Raw genomic sequence first — 13190 nt, forward strand, 5'->3', positions numbered from 1 at the left:
TACGGGCACCACCACTCTTCCTCCTGTTTAGGTCATGGACCTTAGCATACTGCTTCCGCAGGGCTTTGAGTTTATTCACTACCTGTTGCTGCGTTTTGACGATGCCACGGGCAGACAGGATTTTGGCGATGTTGTAGTAAACAACGGAGTCCTTCACTGTGCCGGTCACTTGCTTTTTTATCTCCTCCTCTCCTCTCACTGCTAGCAGCTCGAGCACTTCCTCATCCCTCCAGTGCGACATGTCTGCTCTCCTCGACGCAGCATATGGACGTCAGACGCAGCATGAAATGGACGTCACGTCACCTGATCACATCCGCCAATGAGCTTCTTTTTTTCCATCATGTTTGAAAAACCCGTGTCTGCGCTGTTCAGACTGAAGTACACCCGTGTTTTACCCAGGAAAAACCCTGCAAAAAACCCGTGTGTAATTCCCGGGGCATAACACCCGGGAATTTCAAAAGGACGCGTTCACACTGAGACACGACACGGGAAATTACCGCTCGCCCTGCCAAATACCCGGGTTTTTTAGGCAATGAGAACGGGGTATAATAGGAATGCGATAAACACGGTCCTGCTCTGTTCTGGTTTGAGCCCAGTGTCTTCAAACTTCACCAATACCAGCCAGGAGGTTTTTTAGTAGCATGTCCGCTCATACAATTCATCCAATAGCCTCCAAACATTCAAGCGTTCCCTGAAAACTCATCTCTTCAGGCAAGCCTATAATGTTTAAGTTCTACATGCATAACCCTCTGAGGCACTTATGTATTATATAGCTACCCTTCTGGACTTGTAACTTGGTGGGACTGCTATGGTATTACTGGTGCCTGTCCTTGTGTTTCCCCCTATATCCCTATAGATTGTAAGCTTGCAGCAGGGCCCTCCTACCTCCAAGTCTGTATGTTGTTACCCAGTTTGTTTTATCACTGTCTACTATTGTAAAGCGCAACGGAATCTGCTGCGCTATATAAGAACCTGTAAATAAATAAATAAATAAATACAATTGGTAACCATGGTAGTAGCCGGCACCTTTTTTTGCTGAAAAATGCATTACAGCAGCAATTGGTGTGGTAGTAGCAGGCACCTTTTTTTTTTTTGCTGAAAAATGCATCTACACACGTACAGATTTTTCTGTCTGATCTATCTGGTGGGAACAAAAACCTGGATATGTATGTCAAAAATGTCCACCCAAATGCAGGAAAACAGAAAAAAATATATGCTATGATAAATGTGTTGTTAAATCAGAATGATTTAAACAATTTGGCTGACTGATCACTGTCTGTTTTCAAGCATTTGGGAACAATGTTTTGCTCCCATACAATTCCAGGTTTTGTTCCCACTAGATAGATCAGACAGAAAAATCTGTACGTGTGTACGCACCTTGTCACATCACAATGCTACTAGTGGCACAAGCCGCTGATCAATTGATATAATAAAAGGATTCAGGTTGAGTATCCCTTATCCGAAATGCTCAGGACCACAAGCATTTCGGATAAGGGATTTTTCAGTTTTTTGGAATATTTTTTTTAACATACCTACCTGGTCCACTGGTGGTGCTCCGATGGTCCCCCGGCCCTCAAGGGGTGGGGGGGGGGGGGGTTGGGGGATGATGTAACGTGCAGATTTGGATGAGTTATTTTGGTTCTGTGCAGGGAAAATACTGACTACTTTATTTCTACACTGCAATATAGATCTCACTTTGAAGAAAAACCCTGCCCAAATCTAATTCTCTCTGCACATGTTCTATTTGCCCCACCTGCAGTGCACATGGTTTTGCCCACTTGAGAAGGAATTTGCCTCTGAGAGTGAACCAGAATAAGGCCCATAGTGTGTTACTGAGTTGGTGGGCCCAATTCTTTAAATAATATCCGTCATTTGCTGATAGAGCAATGTGTCAAATATAACTATTTATCTTTTGAATGAAGCCAATTACTTAACAGGCACCAGCTGCATGTATTGTCTATGGTTTGTGAGCATAAAAAGGGATCAGTTGTATTTTCCCTTAAAGGAATGTGACCAGTCAGTGTTCAGTGTGATGTCACATACAAAGCTGTTGGAACATGTGATAAGTAGTTTTCTTATGCTTTATCTCTCCTTAAGCAGAGCTGTGCTTCTCATTAGCAATTTTGAATATTCACCTGTTACTTATCTTTACTTTTAGTTTATAAGCTTGTCAACATGATGAACACCAGGGCTTTATTATAGAGGGGGCAGTCGCTAATCCCACAGGAGCTACCGAGTTTCTGGCAGCAGGAGGTGCTCTGTCATACTGAGCAAGTGCTTGTGTAGCTGTATGCCACAAAATGCACCAGGTGAGGAGCAGCGATATATCTAATATACGGTGCAATGGTGGCGGCACTCTCACAATAACGCACTCTCACAATAACGCACTCTCCGGCAGCCTTAATGGTCGACATTCTAAACTGTTTTGTTAGCGCGCTTGGATTATTTGATTGAGGAGTGCTGCTCTTTCTGTGTAAAATATTACATATCTATCTGTAATGGGCAGGCTATAATTCTGCTCCACTGTACGCTCACCAGTCTTCACACAACCCCCGGGCAGTCTGGAGAGAAGACCAGTAGCCACCAGCAGTGGACCTAGGTATGGCATATACTCTGTGGCAGAGAGGTGAGACCTCTGGTAACGCATTGTCGCCCTTTATTCTGGTTCACTTGCAAAGGCAAATTCCTTCTGTGAGCGGACGCCTGCCCTTACGCTCCTGGCTACACCCTTCGGGTCCACAGATAGCGGTTCCTGGTCTCACGGGACCTGGCCAATAGGGTATTCCCAGTTACCAAAAGTAACCACCTGTTACTGACTCCGCCCACTGCTCAGTGGGAGGGGATATCGCTGCCACCACCAGGCTTCTACTTAGGTGACGCCTGGAGCCACAGTTACCTCCTCAGGCCCAAACGCTGGCACCTGAGTACTACCTGGTGGAGTGTGTGCATCGACACGCTGCTGCACACCCTTGATTGGCATCGGTTGGTACCCCACTGGTCACGGACCAGACCTCTGCTTCGGTAGCTGGCAGAGAGGAACTGGAAGGATGCTGGACTCTTGTACCCAGAACAGCTGGAGAATGGAATTATTGCAGTAATTCTGTTGGTTGCAAGATGAAAGTGGTCATCTTGAGGCAATAGATTGTGATTTGTCTGTCAAGAGCTGCCCTATGCGAAGTTGCATACGCCAGGTGAGCGGGTCCTCGTGGGTCTCCCTCACCTCCTATGCTCAGGAGCCTCCTGCTGCAATGACTCCAGGACTCCTCCTACCTGCATCCGGAAGGTGAAATTAGTGTTGCTAGGGAGGAAGAGGTCACTGGGTCCTGAGAGCACACCAGGAGGCTACCCAGATGGGAGGTGAGGGGGTCGGAGGTATGCGGAAAGCAGCCTATAGGTTTCTATAGAGTAATACCATAAAAAGCTGGCATTACCCTCCGCAGCGAAAATTCGTCAGCCAGCTATTAATACATAAAAAAAAAAAAATGCGGTTAAGACCCCCGAAAACCTAGGTTCTTACCGCAGTTTTCTTTAATTCATCCTGCCCAGTAGCTGCAATCTGAATTGCAGATCTCTGCTTCCTCAGGCAAAGCCGTACTCATTGAAGATTTGCCTAAGATATAAGTAAGCTGGAGTTGCCGCATATAAGGGTTGATAAGCATAGACCGTACAAGATGATTGGTCATTTAATACATACTATCGATGTCTAAGGGATGATATGTGGAGGCTGCAATTTCTGGGTGATTCACTTAACAACATAAAGTGCTGGATGTACTAAGGCTGAAATGCGGTAAAAGGGTTTTTCCGTATTTCCGATGTACAAAAGCCCTGCCGCTGAGGCTCAAATGGGCAAAGTTATTGTTTCTCATGAACCATTATTGGCAAAATATATTTATCTCCGAGTGGCATGGGTATTGAACCTTACCTATGTGCTTCACTGACTCCTAATGAAATATTTCTCTGAATAAATCTTACATTCACCCTCTCAAGACTATTTTCCTTTATAGCAATCTTGTTAGTGTGGCAAAAATAGCAGCAGACTTTGTATGGAGATGTTATATAGTATAGACTTGAAAAGTCAAATCTACAGCAAATAATAAAATATGTTGTTTTGGGGACCACACTTTTGAGGCCTTGTACCTTGTGCTACACATGGCATTTTCAGAGAATTGATCTGCACATGTCAGATAAATGCGATGTACCATATGTAGCACATGCTCATTGTGTTAGGATTATGGAACCCTGATATATTCAGTTTGTGGTCCCTTTCTCCTTGAGAGATGAAATCTAGCACCCAGTTTGAGATAATAAGATTGGCCACATGGCCACCTGCTCCATAGGAACCACAGCAGTCCATTGCGTGCCAGCCAATCACAGATGATTTGGCAGATGCTTGTGATTGCCTGGCAGTGAGGGGGAGTCCAGCTTAATCCTGGATTTGATCATTTAGCAGCAGACGTTTGTAGTGAGCAGGTGGTAGTGTTCGCACTACATTTTTATTTCATGTCGTATGGGTAGGCCAAAAGGAAAAGACCTGTCGCAATCCTCACTGTGATGGTGTGTTTAAATTTAGTCCAGACATACCAGAAATTCTTGTTGTCGGACTAGAAATATTAGGAAACAAAGTGTTTATATGATCACGGGCAGGAGTGGTTTTGTTTTGTTGTCTTCATGTTTATACTAAGACCAGGAAGAATATGTCTAGTACTGTATATTAAAAAAAGGGGTTGGGGAAGTCTTATTATAAAAGAAAAGGTGCTGCCTGGAACCAGCATAGCCACCCAGAGCTTGCCATACTTCCCAATTCTGTCAGCCATGCAACCCCCAGCCCCCCCCCCCCCCCCCCCTTGCAAAACATCATGCCATCATACATTCATGCAGCGGGGACAAACAGGGCACCCTGTTATGGCACAGAATCAAGTACATTAAGTAAAAGCTGCATCTGACATTCAGCGTAAATGATGATTCTTACTATGACTACACTTTATTATAATTCAACAGCAAAGTATGGGGTCTATTTACTAAAGCCCTTCATACACCGGTCCGACTTGTCGAAGGCACAAGTTGGACCTGATTGCTCTTCAATTTCCCCGGCAGATTCCTGGGAGGGCTACATTTGATTTGCACTTGATGTGCCATTTATTTAGATGCTGTAAATTGCATGCGATTTATCATATGTAAAGGACTCCCGGGGAGATGCCGGTGGGGAACTGGTTGCGGTAGCTGTAAGCGGGCAGGAGATTTCAAAACTCCCAATCAAATGAATGGGCTGCCGGAGCTCTCAGCCAATCACTGACCACTCATTTAAATGGTAGTTTGAAAATCTCCTGCCCGTCTGCCGCTACCGATGCCTCTCTCTCTCTCTCTCTCTCTTTCTAGCTGCCAGTGACAGGGGGAGGATTTGCGGTCTCTGAAGCACATAGCGCTGTCGACGCTGCTGTCTGTCAAACTGACATGGCGGACACAGCAGCCAGCAGCAAAGGATGCAGAGTGGGGAGAGTGCCTCTTGTGCCTGGCGCTTCCCCGCTTTGCAGACTATAGGCACACACCTTAAGCCCTGATCACCTGCGATGTACACTAATGCATTTGATTCTGATAGATTATACGTGCTGCACGTATGATTTACAGGATCCGATGTGATGCGCACTGGAATGCGCATTGGATCGGATGTGAGATGGGTCAGATTTGGCCATTTTTTATCTGATATACTGTATTGGCCCGATCGATCGGAATCAAATGAAAACGGGCCAAACCGTGTATGGGCACCTTAAGGCTTGGAGAGCGAGAGAAAGTGGAGGAAGATAAAGTACCAACCAATCGGCTCTTAACTGTCATGTTACAGGCTGTGTCTGGGAAAATCACTGGAGCTGGATGTTTTGGTACTTTATCTCTCTTCAAGGCTTGGTAAATGGACCCCTATGTACTGATATAAGTCATGATATGGTTAGCACAACTTGTGTTTTTAATATTAACAACCTACCTGGATAAATTGTACTGTATAGGTTAGGCAATTGCTGTAGACAAATGCTAAAAGCAACCACAAGCCTTTATAACCACTGTCAGCGACAACCTTGCATCTCCCATCTGTTTATCTCCTCCCATACCTTAACATTTTTGCCATCCTACTCCATCATTCTCACATCTGATTATTTGATTTGTGTGGGAAAATGGGACCATGGTCATATCACCTAGTACTTAAGATGGGCAGAGTGGCTTCCTGCTTAAAGATTGTGTTACCATTAGGTAGTGCTATAAATGTATGGGCTCATCAATCTCCCTTCTCTTCTTCATTCTAATATGTACTGTATGCACAGGACACGAAACCCAACATTTTTTATTTTTTTTTAATTTGTAGATTTTTCTGGTTGCGCCCCTTTTACTGCTCCCATGAAGAGCGCTGCCCTGTTTATGTGCCTAGTTGTGCTCTGTAAAGGCCATTGCATGAAACCTCTACTTGAGAAACTGTTGTTATGTCACTGTGAGTAGGTAGCAGACATTCTGTCTCAAACAGTTCTCCTTTGTTTTCTTGGAATGTAAAACAGGTTGTGAATGTTTGATGCCGAGTAGATAAATCTGTAGGTTATGTTATATTAAATACATTTCCTTTTATGCAGAAGCAGTTTGAGCTCTGTGATTCAGCATGGAATTAATCCCCCTTTTACTTCTTGTAGTTGTATAAAGAATGATCTGCTATGTTGTACATTGCTTCTGACTGTTTATATAAAAAGAATGTCATTCCAGTGCACAACTTGGCACCGAGCTGCATTGAAGTACTTTTATTCCATGTATGGTCCGGTTTTTGCCACAAGCTTCTCAGAACCCTGCTGTTCCTTCAGAATCTATTGAGGGTACCCAGAGATACTTCATTTTTCATTTGTATTATTTATTTGATATGCTTAACTGTTGAATCACAAACCTGTTTTGTGCTTATACTATATATCTTTGATCCAATTCATTGTTGCAATGCATTCTGGGCATATATTTGATGTAAGAAGGTGCCACATTGCCATCAGGATTTCTCCCGACATTTTACGTCCTATTTGGGAACTGTAATAAAGTCACTTTAGACAATTATTATAAAGGCAGATCTATTAATTTATTGTTTCTGATATGTAATTTTACTAGTATACAGAGGATGAGTTAATGAGGGTGTATTCTCCTGACCTTCCCTAGAAGTGTATGGAGTGTGGTTATGGCTTCACCCATCTAATGCCTTTCTTCTGAGTAATGATGTGGTGTACATAATTCCATTCTCTTTAATGGTTGTTCCCACCACTTGTATGTATTTTGTACTGTATAAGCATAAGAGCACTCTGTAACCAAGTGTAGGCGAGCAGTTATTCTTATGTGACCCTGCAAATTTGTTTCTCCAGTTTATGTCTTGATGAAAGGACATGTATGGGCTGAAACCTCAGAGAATACTGGCAGTGCATTGTGCATTATGCTTTTCATCTACCGGGTAGATTGTTGACCTCAGATATTGGGAAATGATCTGGTTGGTCGGCTGTAGTGTGTTTTGTTTGTATACAGATCCTTGCAAATAAATGTTTTCTTTTAATTTTTTTGGTGTCTAAAATCAGTTTTTTATTACTTGAAGTATCTTGCTAATTACATTTCTTTACAAGCACCACTTTAATATATTTTGATATTTTTTTCATTCCCTTACATATGCTGGGAAAGGGGCGCTGCTAATTACATTACACTTCCATTACACTGCTGATTACATTTGCAGGGGGGGGGGGCGTCCCTGATCTCACATAAGAGCTGCAGGGACCCCCTGCCCGCTGGTGGGTGGCATGCAGCAGGGTCTGGCAGCGCAGGGTTGGGTAGCGCTGGCAGGCAGGGGATCCCTGCGGCATATGTGAAGTCAGCAGTGGGGTCCCTGTGGCAGTTGGGAACTAGTAGTTCCTCTCCGCTGCACGGACCCCGTCGCTGATCTCACATATGCCGCAGGGACCCCCTGCCCACCAGCGCTACCGACCTGACCCTGAGCTGCCAAATCCCGCTGCATGCCACCCACTAGCGGGCAGGGGGTCCCTACAGCCCTCCGTCCCTCTACTGTGGCTGCCCTGCCCCCCTACTGCCTTGCATCACACTGGTGGGTTCGCCATCATGCCTGCCGCCACCGCCGTGTTTCTGTTTTTTGGTGACTTTCGCTGTCAGGGGCAGCGAGCCCCTGAGGTCGTTGAATAGGGTCCACGGTGGGGCAGGCGGTGAATCAAAATGTCATGTGGTGTATATTGCAGCATAATTATCTCTGACTGGGATATGGAGAATAGACCTGTCAAATACTAGAGAGCATGTATAACCTACTCATGCTACTGAGACTTGTACTTGCCCACTCTTGCCAGTTTTCTTATAGTGGGTTCACACAGTTCGATCTGGCATTCGATTCAAATTCTACTTTCTAGACTATTTTTATTCTTTTCGGGTTTTTTTTTTTCCCTAACGTGAATGCAGATCAGGATCGAATGTGGATAAAACATTTTATGCCCATTCGATTTCGCTTCTATAAGCAAGATCGAATAGAAAAATTGTGGAAATCTCACCATGTGTACCCACCATTAGTGTTAAATTAAAGGGAAAAAAATGGGATCCTTTAAGAAGTTTTTTTTTTTTTTTGAGAATATCAAAGATCTACTGAACACATTTAACAATTATCAGAGTTCCTTGCTGTAACTGCAGATCTATCCAGTGATCATGTAGCCTATGGAGCTGATTCTGAGGTGGAAGCAAAGTAAAAAAGCTTTGTAAGTAACTTTGTAGGCTACATGAAAACGCAGACAGTATTTACCCTACTTTTTAAAAATGATGAACTGATTCTGAGTGTGATGCAGATGCATCTGTGTCCGGTCATACATCTTCAACCTTATGCAAATGCCACTACAGAGACTTTCCAGCCATAGATGCTAATGTACAAGGTCTGGAACAAACAGCATAGGTAGATGCTGACATATCCCTTGGTGCATCTTTAAGGCCCCCCCTAACACTTTGCAATTTGGGCCCGATTTCACCCAATTTCTCAGCCTGAAGCACCAGAAACGGATGAAATCGGGCCCAAATCTTATGTATATCATACATCGGATCGGAGTCAAAGGTTGGACCTGCAGAACATAAGATTAATCAGCGGCACATCGCAGGTTCTTTTTAGTACTCGTAGTGTATCGCGTCCGATTCCGTCCATAGGTGTATCCCAGCGCTGGTCCGACTTCCATGTGGCAGAAGGTTGGCAGCGAGCGGTGGGCAGGAGATTTAAAATATCATTCAAAAGAATAGACACCCGCTGATTCTTTTGAATGGTTTTGTTTAAGGGCAATTCCATCATAACGGATGTAACTCTCAGATACAATATTTGTGGTAAACCTCTAGATGGCTACAAATTTAAAATGCACACAAAGGAGCCAATTTTACCACAATTGTATCTACCACTGGTGAATAAATATATGAAGTGTGAACAAGCCTCACCATTGTTGTCTGCTATAAATCAATTCATTGTTTAAATATAATGGATGTAACCAGGATAGGACATGGTAATTTCTGAAATAAAATACGTGTCTGATTTCTCTGAAACTACAACAAATGTTTATTCCATGCTCTTTAACAATAAAGCATACACCACACAGATTGTTTGTTTTAGTAAAATTTTCAGGAAAGTTTTTCTTATTACCTTGACAATATTTAAAGGAATGTATGAATAACAGATGTAGGGCGGGATGTATCAACATACATCCCCGCCCTTCGCACGGCAGCCGCCGCGATGCTACCGCATATGTACTAACATATGCGGCCAGCATCGGGCTGCGGTAACGGAGACCCCCGCGATACCTGTGATGTGGGCTGCGGGGGTCTCCGTCACCTCCCGGCGGCTGCCAGCGTCCCCCTGCATCTCCTCCTCCCCACTGAAGCCGGATGTCCTCCCGGCTGTCACACTAGGGGGAGGAAGAGGTTAAAGGAGGACGGGAGGGGGGGGCGGCGCGCGGACGGCGTACGTCGGGCGGCGAAAGAAGCCTCTGGGTGGCGATACCCTGGCCTGCGAAAACGGGGCGAACCGGTGATAGTACATAGGAAAATGCGGTAAAACGGGGGTTTTACTGCATTTTCCCTTTAGTACATCCCGCCCGTAACCAGAAAATCTTCATGGATGTAACCATCAAATACATGAATCAGGAAATGAATAAAGGCCCCCTTGCATTAACTGGTACAGGGTCATTTACCTTTCTAACAATGTTTGCAGATGGGTACCATATCTCATCATCTTGTTTTGGCCATAACCACCCACCTCTGGCTGGATGCATCACCCAAACACAAAACTCTCCATTCTCATTTATATCAGAGACCGTCCCACAAAAAATGTTGACATGGGTCATGAAAAAAAAAATGGGGCTATTCAAAATATGAATTTCCCAGTCCATCAGTCATAGGGGGGTATTCAATCGTCCGCCGCTGTTTCCGACGAGAATTAGCGGAGGTGCCCTATTCAATGCTGTCTTTACCGACCGCATTGAAGAGGGTTCATGGCAGAATGAGCCTGACTTTAAGGCATGTTCTGCCAATATCGGCCATGGATTGTCGTGATTCCGAACCTAGATCGACATCACAGCCATTTTTGCGGCCATGCCCCCTTTCGCCGATTTGCAGGCGGGACATTGAATCCTAATAAAGAAGGTGTGCCAGCGCTGGCTGTAATCAAATCTACCAATACACGGTTCTCAAAAAGTATACAATTTATTAATAACAATAAAACAATATTATAAAACAATTAAAATACTGCAATGAGTCGCTCTAGAACCTAAAAGTCCATAGTGCACAATTAGAACAATTATCCCAGGGGATATTTAGATAGATTTTGATAGCTGTTAAGCTGATGTGATAATATGAGTATAGCTGTATATTACCATCCCAAATCTGTCTGGTCGATTAGAAGCCAGGGTCTGTGACTTTGTGTCCTTGGGTTGTCCTATAATTTCAAGGACTCAGGATATCCCAAAAACGAATGTCCTCTTATTAGTTGCTGGATAATTAGGGAGCAAGCTGTATCCCAGATATTCTTTGGTCCAGAATAATTTTGGAGGATCATCAATGGGAGAATGGACTTGTCACTTGGTAGATGGAAGATGATGGTTTATAACAGCATTTATCTCAAGGCTCGGGACAGGATCACGGCGGTTGGGAGGGATCGAGAGTTGTGATCTTGGATTGCATACCCTAGTCTATAGTTCTAGTCTATAGTAATTTAAAAAAATCGGTTGGTAACAATGTGTCATGTGACATGCTGCCATTTTGTCTTATTTCAGTAATGGTTATCAGGCAGACACTGATTGTGACCACTGACTATCTATTGTGGTTTTCTGAAAACAAGGGTATACTTGGATTATTGTAGTATATAACACAAGTTGAGGACATGTACTGTCAGAAATTATATGTTGATAATCAGTATTTCATGTGGTTTTAATATGTAAGAGAGAAATACACAGAAGGAAGCTATGACACCTGCAGGGTGTCCATCACATGTACTGTTTGTGAGCCTTTACTGATTTTGTTAAACCGCTAATAATGAAAGGGTTGTGGTGACACAAGTGATTTTGAGGGACTCTTGTCAATTAATGTCTGATGATTAACACCTTCTCTTTTGCGTTTTCACATTTCTGTCATTCTGTTTCTTGATTTGACTGCTTCTGTTTGCTTTCTGACCTCCTTTTTTTTCAGGTCTTCCGCATTTTTGTTCTTTATTTCTGCAGCCTTTCTGTGTCTGGGTCTGTATTTTCTCATTCTTTCTGCAGGTGTCATAGCTTCCTTCTTTGTATTCTCTTTTGCATATTGTCCATCTGGGATAAGCCAGTTAACTTGTAATAACAGCTAACGGGCATATATTGTTAATGTAACAAACTATGTTCCATCCGTTACGTTAAGCATGTTACATGGGTTATAGTACAGAACTGCCAAAGGTAATAAGTTGTGAACAAATGTCAAAGGAATTTTTAATCCTCTCATAAACCATTAGAGATCTGGTAAATATCATGCATTTACTCATCTTTTTAACCAAAATATGGCAAAAAAATACAAAAAAAACCAACGTAACGGATGTAACACTTAATATGTGTCAAATGTAACTCTTTCACTAACATAAAACCACATGAAATACTGATTATTAACATATAGTTTCTTACAGTACATGTCCTCAACTTGTGTTATATACTACTAAGTTTCTTACCCTTGTTCTCAGAAAACAGCAATAGATAATCAGTAGTCACAATCAGTGTCTGTAACCATTACTGAAATAAGACAAAATGGCAGCATGTCATGTGACACACCATTACTAACTGATTTTTTTTTATTTATTTTTTAAAGACTATGACTGACTGACTGCACCGGGATATTCATATTTTCCATCTGACTATGACCTCCTACGAGGTGTGCGCAATAAGGTTTCAGATAGGAAGAGTAGACACAATCTGTCTAGCTGTGTATTCTCTGACTGACGTTCTTGTGAAATGTCTAAGCATAGAACCGTATATACTGTAAGCCGCACTGGTCCGGACCAAGGACAACATTTCTGCAAGCCATATTTCAGGTGGATGCCAGGGTGACCATGACCTAGTTAGAGAAGGAGATGGACACCTCTGTGACTTCTTCTTTGTGTTCCCACAAACCGAGTGCAAGATGTGTGGGATCATTTCGAGTTGCAAGAAGCTGCAGTGGAGACCTTCATCAGTCATGTAAAGGACATACTGTACTTGCTGCTTACTGGTTAAGCTGCTGCGCCAAGCGATTGGAGCCCATGTGACTGCAAAGACTCCTCCGGCAAATAGTTTGAAAAACTGTATAGTTCAGTTTTTCGTAAATATACACTTTGTGCATCCGGGAACTTCTTGCACACCACTTGTGTGGGAACAAATCTGTATCTCTGTACATCACTACTATCCATAACACGCTTGCGCCCCTGTCCTAACACACCCATTAGACATACCATCTCCATGTATCCTTTCAGCCTCCTCTCTCCCACTGCCCTTATTGCTCAATATATTTTCAAAACCTTTCTCAGACAGTTCATCTCCCCTGCCTCTTAATTGCAACCACAAATCTGTGTACACAAACTCTGGACACGTGCGCAGTATGACATACATACATGTGCAGAACAAAAACTCCAACATTGCTGCAGCATCTGACTCAGAAACAGACCCTACATTTTTGCC

The 13190-nt window shown here is 43.3% G+C and overlaps 1 protein-coding gene across 34 annotated transcripts in view; it reads left to right on the forward strand.

Moving 5' to 3' along the window:
- The window catches only part of SORBS1 (sorbin and SH3 domain containing 1), a 316704-nt gene that overhangs the window by 20615 nt on the left and 282899 nt on the right, over positions 1-13190 (forward strand). The gene's annotated exons all lie outside the window — the stretch shown is intronic.

This window comes from Crinia signifera, chromosome 6 (genome assembly GCF_055691185.1).
Source record: "Crinia signifera chromosome 6, ASM5569118v1, whole genome shotgun sequence".
Classification (NCBI taxonomy): Eukaryota; Metazoa; Chordata; class Amphibia; order Anura; family Myobatrachidae; genus Crinia; species Crinia signifera.